This window comes from Adiantum capillus-veneris, chromosome 23 (genome assembly GCF_014529385.1).
Source record: "Adiantum capillus-veneris isolate H3 chromosome 23, ASM1452938v2, whole genome shotgun sequence".
Taxonomy (NCBI): Eukaryota; Viridiplantae; Streptophyta; class Polypodiopsida; order Polypodiales; family Pteridaceae; genus Adiantum; species Adiantum capillus-veneris.
Window position 1 is genome coordinate 128,251,714 of NC_140953.1, and position 9,025 is coordinate 128,260,738.

General features: G+C 43.6%; 1 pseudogene; it reads left to right on the top strand.

The window, feature by feature from the left end:
- The first annotated feature begins 4,121 nt into the window (after positions 1 to 4,121).
- On the top strand, positions 4,122 to 4,771 carry LOC147428523 (small ribosomal subunit protein eS4 pseudogene; annotated as a pseudogene).
- The last annotated feature ends 4,254 nt before the right edge of the window (positions 4,772 to 9,025 follow it).

The window sequence follows — 9,025 nt, forward strand, 5'->3', positions numbered from 1 at the left end:
AAATTCTAGATGTTGCAACCTTTTAATCTTAAACGTTAAATTTTGAACATTTAAAAAAAAAAACTAGTCTTGCTTGGTGGGTCTTGCTATAAAACATCTGTAGAATATAATAGGACACATGCAAATTCACATTTAGCATCTAGCATTGAGCGGAACAAGAGAATGACTAATTTGGCAAGGGTGTCACTGCGTGAAAGGGATATATACTCGAAAAATGCTATGGAAGGAGACAAAGTTAAGTGCATCAATTGTTAGAGATTATAGGGGTAGCTACATTTGAGATTATATCCAAGCAAGGTTGTACTACTATGTCTACAAATGAATGTTTTTTCTAGTATACATGCTAGATGTAAATTCTTCCAAACGAAAAGTATTTCAAATATATTTTTTCATTGAATGGTACGGTAGCGCAACACGTCGGCTCGCATTTTTGAAGGTGGATTGGAGTGTGTTTTGCCTTTCTTCTTTTATAGTTCTTTGTGTTTTTCCTTTCTTATTTTGTAGTTGTTCCTAATACAATGAATGAGGACAATGATACATGTAACTTCACCTTCTGTGTTCTGTGTTATGGCATCGACAATGCATGTTGCACCATTTGCCACACCGATTGTCAAGTGAATATTTTCAGTGATCATGCAGTGCACACAAATTGCGATCAAATCTAGCTCATTGAACTTAGGGTCTAGGAGCCACTACTGAAGGATATTTATGTTACCTGTGTTCGTCTTCATTTCAAGTTTTGTAATGTCGGTTTGATTGTACAATTTATTCAAGGCAAGGTTGTTATGGTGTTGAACGTCTGACAACGAAACATCACATTGAAAGGGCAAAGTATATTGTGCACGTCATACAGAGGTGTCATACAAAAGTATGGTGGAGAGCCGGCACTGTGGTCTCTCCAAAAAATTATAAGAAACGGAAGTCGTGCCCTACCCCGTAGCGTTTATGTGTTGTGCCAAGCAAACGCATGCGCATGAAAAATTGGATGCAGATAACGGACCTTTCAATGTTGTCGAGTTGGAGTTGCGCTTGTGCAATTGGAACGTGCACTGTTGTGAATATATGTCCTCCCTGCCATACACAAAACATGCAGATGTAACTCTATGCTCTATGTCCTATGATCAATATTACCCTCTCTTTCTCTCTCTCTCTCTCTCTCTCTCTCTCTCTCTCTCTCTCTCTCTCTCTCTCTCTCTCTCTCTCTCACACACACACACACACACACACACACAGAGTTGTAAGCTGCTTTGGGCAGCAATTATGTCTTCTTGCCTCCTTGCTGACTTACTTGCGTTATGTATCGATACCAAATTGATGTTTGTATTTGCAACCATCTAAACTTGATCCGATAGCGCTGCGTACATGGACCTTTTCTCATAGGATCTATGTCCACTTCGGCGTTTATTCTTTCCATTTCTTCGGCCTCTTTCGTTTGCATCGCGATCACCCTGATAGCATCAACAGAAAAATGTGTTGAACGAGCCTACGAAGGCAATGAAATTTGGTGGTTCGACTCCAGATTAGGCCAACTGATCATCGATTGAAATATGATTATCTTTTGTTTCAGTAGCACTAGAACAGACCTCTACCATTGGTGGATCGCACGAAATATCTGATCTTTGAGAATGCTCATCACGGCGGCAAGCATCCGAAGTACCCTCCAGCTTGATGATCTACGAAATATAACCAGGGTTTGAAAGGTCTCCAGTACTCCTTTCCGGTTTTGTCCGGCTTACTGCTACACAGGAAAACTGTGTGGAAAAGAATTGGCGTGAATCTTGAGAATTAGGCATAGGAACCTTTTGCATCAGAATATATACTTGGAGCCGCATAATGCTATCCATAACTATAACTAGTTGCGCCTACAGAAACGAGCTGAGTAAGGTAGTTGAAGCTGGACATATTATTCAGCTAGCCACTGCGTCTTGTTGCACAGAAAGCTGCTATGATTGAAGGATGGCCGAGGAGAGAAAGATGAAGCCATGAGAGGATAACTTACACTCCTCTCAGAACCTGCGCCAAGTGCTGCAAACTCTACTAGATAGAGTAGGATCTTTGTGGAACTGGATTTTGTGTGGATGCATGCACATTCACTCTGGTGCACAGAAAGACAAGCTCCATAGTTTGTTACTCGCCTGTAGCACAGGGTTGTTGAATATGGTTCTGAGCTTTTGGCGCGGGGTATTTTTTAGAGCTTTTCATGGCATGATGTTTTAAAAAGTTTTTTATATCTAATGCCACGTGGTGGCTTCTGCGCCTTGGGTTCACCAAGTTAAAAAAATCTGTCTCTAGCCATCCGCGCCGGCGCGGACAGCTGCAGACAGTTTTTTGTTCACTATAAAAGTGACGATGAAGCCCGCGCAGGCCAACCTCATGGACAATCGCATCAACCGATGACATGGCCATGCATACAGGCGGAGTTGTGTGCTCTTCTCTATCGCCTTCTTCTGGTTCTCCTCTCTCTCTCTCTCTCTCTCTCTCTCTCTCTCTCTCTCTCTCTCTCTCTCTCTCTCTCTCTCTCTCTCTCTCTCTCTCTCTCTCTCTCTCTCTCTCTCTCTCTCTCTCTCTCTCTCTCTCTCTCTCTCTCTCTCTCTCTCTCTCTCTCTCTCTCGTACTAACGCACATAGGAGAGAGAGCAGGCGGCAGGCCCCTCGTGTTCCAACGTGTGTGAGGGTGGGGGGGGAGGCACAGTAGGAGCTAGCCTATACGATATCAGTTCTGCCCAGAGACGTTGTGTCGACTCTCTCGTGCACAGAAAGACAAGTTGTTCCTCGCATGTAGCACAGGGTTGTTGAATCTGCTTCTGAGCTTTTTGCGCGGGTTCTTTTTTAGAGCTTTTCATGGCAGTGATGTTTAATTTTCTTTTTTATATCTAATTCCACGTGGTGGCTTCTGCGCTCACCAAGTTTTTTAAAAAAAATCTATCTCTAGCCATCCGCGCCGGCGCGGACAGCTACAGACAGTTTTTTTTTCACCATAAAGTGACGATGAAGCCCGAGCAGGCCAGCCTCATGGACAATCGCATCAATCGATGGCATGGCCATGCATTGGCATGGTGACAGCCACAGGCAGGCGGCAGGCCCCTCGTGTTCCAACTTCCGTGTGTGAGGGTGGGGGGTGGGGGGGGGCACAGTAGGAGCTAGAGGACTCTAGCCTATATGATATCAATTCTGCCCGGAGACGCTGTGTCGACTCTGCACGCTGCAGCCCTCAATCAGGCACCCTCGCACAGAGAGAATCTTGATAGGACCAATAGGTGACAGGTCTTATTACTACTTTAGGTTCGGGTAGAGATCGAGGGTATGCACACTATTGCAGGGTTGAACAAAAAAAATCTGTCTCTAGCCATCCGCGCCGGCGCGGACAGCTACAAACAGTTTTTTTTTCATTCATGCTCTTCGAAGGTGTTCAAAATCCCTCAGGCTTCTTTGCCTCTCTCTAGCCATCAGCGCCTAGATGGAGAGAGAGAGAGAGAGAGAGAGAGAGAGAGAGAGAGAGAGAGAGAGAGAGAGAGAGTTAGCAACAGCCTTTTCTCTCAGCTTTTGAAACACCTTGCGAACGCGCTACTCTGCTCCTCTAGACGACTTCATAGAGCTCTTCCTGTTTGCTATGTCCTTTCGGAGGCGGACAACCGTCCTTGCCAGCCTTGCCTTTCGGACAATCGTCCTTCCAACCTAATCCTGGTCTTCTTTCTTCAGAACCTTGGGAAGGCACCAGCCTTGCCATTCTCCCGAGTCCCTCATGATCCTTGCCCCCTTCTAGTATCAGCTTGAAAACCCCATTAGGGGTGCATCCCCGCAAGTGGAGCTTCAATTTATATCACTCAGGCGCATCTTGATAGTATTCACCTGAGAGAGGGAGTCGAATCAACCGGATATTCCTACAGTGGTTGACTCTCAGTCTTTTCCATTGCTTCTCATTGTCCAAGCACATTAGTGCTGCTGCATGCACTCCTTGGCCAACTCTACCTCTTGGACATGATGCCAACTATAGCTGAGCTATGGATATATCACCTCTCTGTTGAGCATCACCTCTGAGCCATGCTAGCAAGTTTCGGCTCACAACGTCCCATGCAGCAAGCACATAAGACCAGGGAATGTCTAGCGATGGTTGTCTTGTTGAGGAATTGGTTTAAGTATGCCTTGACCTATCGTGAAGTGGTTGCCATTGTGATGCAGAGACTCATCTCTATGGATGGGAAAGTAAGGACGGACGAGTATTATCGTGCTGGGTTTATGGATGTTATGTCCATTGAAAAAACCGGAGGGAACTTCCGGTTGCTTTAGGATAGCAAGGGAAGATTCACTTTGCACTCCATCAGTCTTCAAGAGTCTAAGTACAAGCTATGCAAGGTCTGAGCTGCTTGCTTCGGTGAGAAGGGGATTCCCTACATCACTACATTTGATAGGTGCACCATTGGCTATCTAGATCCCCTTATCAAGGCCAATGACACCATTAAAATTGAAATTGAGACTGGAAAGGTTGTAGAGTTCATTAATTTTGACATTGGCAACATTGTTATGGTTACTGTGGTCGCAGCAGAGGCAGGATTGGGATTATCAAGCACCGTGAAAAGCATAAGGGAAGTTTTGAAATTTTGCACGTACAAGATACTGCCGATCAAGAGTTTGCCACCCAGCTTGGGAATGTGTTTACTATTGGTAAAGGAATAAAGCCTTGGTTGACACTACCAAGAGGCAAGGGTATTAAGCTGTCTATTGTTGAAGAAGCCAAGAAAAAAGCAGGAGCTCTAAAGGGAGTTGTGGCTTGAGTTTCTTTTTTGAGCAGGCTTCTCTTTTGCAGATTGATGTTCCCTTTTGAGGTATAGTACTAGGGTCTCTTGACACAAAGTGTCTTTTGAATCAGGCTTGGCTTATGCTCATGTGAAATTTTTGAGCTCAAGCTAATTTTGAATGCTACGATTTCTTTTACTTTTGGGACATTTTAATATGAGTGTATCCAAGCTTGTTATTAGGATTAAGGTTGTGCTTTTGATATCTCAAATGAGTAATTTTGAAGAGGTGTATCTAAGTTTTATATTGTGTTGTTATGGTGAGCAAGAGTCTTCAGACCTACTTTTTACTCACACAGAGAGAGAGAGAGAGAGAGAGAGAGAGAGAGAGAGAGAGAGAGAGAGAGAGAGAGAACATCTGTGTGGGAAAGCAGTTAGTATCATAGAGAACAAGAAGTTGATTTCAACATGCAGGAATCTAACTACAAATGACCATAAATGAAGAGAAGTGCATGATGAGGCAGGTCGATGCAGGCGATGGTGATCAGATGCAGCTTCTGTTGTTGCTGAAGATGATGCGGGCGATGTTGATGTTGAGGCCAGGGCAGGTGGTGAGCCATAGTTTGGGCAAGGTAAGCTTCACACATAGAGAGTCAGAGCCTAGCAGGCCAGCACCAGATTCAGTAGGGACATGAAATGTAGTGCCGAAGGAGGCGGCTATGCTGCGACACCACTCAGTCCGACCATCGCCACCATTATCACCAGAAACACTGCGACCATGCGCTTGCCACAAGCCATCTCTCTCTCTCTCTCTCTCTCTCTCTCTCTCTCTCTCTCTCTCTCTCTCTCTCTCTCTCTCTCTCTCTCTCTCTCTCTCTCTCTCTCTCTCTCTCTCTCTCTCTCTCTCTCTCTCTCCATCATGCTAGGTCGCTCATGTACTACTTTTTTAGCAAATTTGCATCGACGCTTCCTTCTCTTTTTAAAAGAGAGAGAGAGAGAGAGAGAGAGAGGAGAGTGAGGGTTTCTGTGTGTGTGTTGTTGCAGCCATCTCACTCGTCATCACTTTTCTCGCTCGTCGGCAAGCTCTGTAAAGTTTCCTTTCTATCACCTCTACCTTTCTCTTCTCGTCCATCCAAGTGCTTTTCGGTACAGGCCGTCCAATGCTCGGTTGTATCGTGCAACTTTGTTTCTATAGTATGAGGTATTGTACGTGCAAGTGCCAGCTTCGATCGCTCAACCCTAGCCAATCCCAATACGTATTCTTTACAAAAAAATTTGCTCAAACATATGAAGCCCAAGCGAGAAAAATCCAAGCCAAAGAAGAGTAGAAGCAGAGGCGATTATAGTTAAATAAATAGAGATTGAGCCAGAAGATAATATTTTCAAATATTATGTTACTTTTTTTAAAAGTAAACTTTGATCTTTTGGAATTTAGGAGGTAGTCTATCCATTAAAAACTATTTTTGTTGTAGTGCATCAATATATAACAAACAACAAATATTTTGTTGATGATAAAATTTACTTATTGCGTACAAACACTTGCTTGGGTTTGTCTTTGCTCGGAAAAACTCTCTCGGTGCATGGTAAGACTCGTCTTCAAGTACTTGACGGTGAAGCAGCATCGAGATTCAAGAATATATGAAATGGTTACACAATACTGCTTCAACTTTCCAAATGCTGCTTCCTTTTTTTTAAAGAAGAGAGAGATAAACGGGGAGAGAGGAAGAGGAAGAGAGAGAGAGAGAGAGAGAGAGAGAGAGAGAGAAGGGGGAGAGGAAGAGAAAAAAAAGAAATGATATATTTACATAGTCAAGAGGTTAAAATGACTTATGAGACCAAACCGTCACAAACTCTGGTGATTTAATACCATGTCTAGGCTTAAAACAAAGAGATGCTCAAATGAATTAGGAGTGCTACTAGTTAGCAGGAATTGTGCGGGCTTTGCGTGATTATTGATACAATGGGTGCCCAGTACAAGAGGGTGATATAATGGGTCATGAATCTATCATGATTTGTACTATGGATGTTGAGATAGTATGGCTTAAATCCTCTACTGCAGACTCCATCAAGGCTGTGAAGCTCCTCTCCTTAGTCGTGGGCATCTTGACGGGGGGGGGGGGGGGGGAGAGAGAGAGAGAGAGAGAGAGAGAGAGAGAGAGAGAGAGAGAGAGAGAGAAGGGGGAGAGATGTATATAGGGAGATAAAGGGAACAAAGAGACATAGAGAGAGACAGAGAGAGAGAATGGCCATAGAGATAGAGAGAAAAGAGGGATAGGACCCATGTCCCTACACACTCTCTCTCTCCCCCCTTCTCTCTCTCTCTCTCTCTCTCTCTCTCTCTCTCTCTCTCTCTATATATATATATATATATAGAGAGAGAGAGAGAGAGAGAGAGAGAGAGAGAGAGAGAGAGAAGGGGGGAGAGAGAGAGTGTGTGTAGGGACATGGGTCATATGGGCAAGGCCACCAGCACGAGCAGACAGTGTGTATGCTAGGGGGAGGCTATAAGATAGCATGGTTGGATGGAGAATAGCACACGGTATTACTCTCGGCCTAAGAATGCCCTCTAAACCCTTGCAAGGGGGTTGAACCCACCCCATGGGGATACGTCAACACTCTACCATCTAAGCTATTGAGCCTTGTTATATACAAGAAGGAAAGATAGCACACTTGAGTTGACAAAGAAAGCTAGAAGGAAAGTAAGGCTATAAACTTCAAGGAAGTAGTTTCACCTTTCCTTTTCACTCATTGGAGAAAGGCAAGATTCATTTTCCTTCAAGGAAGAAGCTTCACAAGTGAACAATATCCTTCACAAAAATGACAAGTTTTTTTTAAGAATCACAGAAAAGAACAAGATGTGAAGAGTTACAATTTTTGCGAGGCGAGGATTGCGTGCAACGTAAAGTCGTCGAGCATGAAAAAACATAACGATGTCAAGCTTTACAAGGTACAAGTTGACAATTTTTCTCTCTCTATATTAGCGTGTTGTTACCATGGACGGCGAGCATATCCCATCTACACACGCTTTTGATTTTGAGCACACACATCAAAAGCCTACCACCACGGGTGCTGCCAACATCAATATGCATGGAGATGATGATCTAGGAGATCATGGCCTTGTAGATATGGCTGCTTTCAAGACTTTGAAAAATAGCCAAAGCGTACTTGAATGCAACCTCTCTGTAGTAAATACAAATGTTACAAACCTTACTGAGCTACTTGTGAAATTTATGAATTAACATACTGCTCAAGGAGCCCCAGCTAGCATGGTTCAAGGAACCCAAGCTCGCACGACTCAAGGAGTCCATGAGACAAGTGCTTCATAAGATGCAAAAGGTTGCAATGCATTACTTAAGAATATCACCATTCATGAGTTTCACGATGAAGAGTGTGATCACAACAAGGATGCGATTAATACGCTCTTACATAAATGGAATGATATTCATAGGCTGAGACACATCCCAAATATTAAGACAGCTGCCGAAACAAGTCTATCTCTAAAAGAAAATGCCTGGTGGATGATATTTCCAATAGATGCTCGTCCTCAGTCTTGGGTTGCGTTTCAAGCTTCTTTCTCCAAAAAGTTTTTGGACTCCAATGAAGAAGATAAGAATTGGTTAGCATGGGAAGCATGCCGCATGTCTAGCTTCTCTCTCACTCAGTATCTTTCTAAGTATCGGGAAATCATATCAAAACTAGAAGGTCTAGATGAATTCCAAAAGATATGGAGTTTCAATAGGGGTCTTGACAAAGACTATCGTCTTCATGTCAAGACCCAACATCCAAAAACTCTGGAAGAAGCCATCGGTCATGCCCAAAGCTATGATGATGACCAAGAGAGGAAGGGAAATGTTTCCTACTCTAAGAATACTTTTGCTAAGAGCAATGTTCCCTACTCTGAGAATACTTTTGCTAAGAGCAATTCGGCGAGGTAGATCTCCCACACATTCCAAGAGGAACAAGAGACAATCTATCTCTTCGCGCCCACAAGAGGCTAAGAAGCCTAAGCAATCACAAAACACTCCACGTGGATCTCTCAGCACTGGCGATTTTGAGCATGCAAAGAAACACAATTTGTGTTTCAGATGTCTTTCGGACCAGCATAACAAAAAAGATTGTCCTCTTTTGCAAGGCAAAGAAAAGGCCATGCACACGATGCAACGAAACCTAGTTAGATATTCATGAACAATACTTCAAAAGAGAGAGAAATTAAACTATTGACAACAATTGAGGATCCGATTTACGTAGAGCGGTCCCCCCTCCAAAAGGCTTTGTATTATAGGTTTCCCCCAT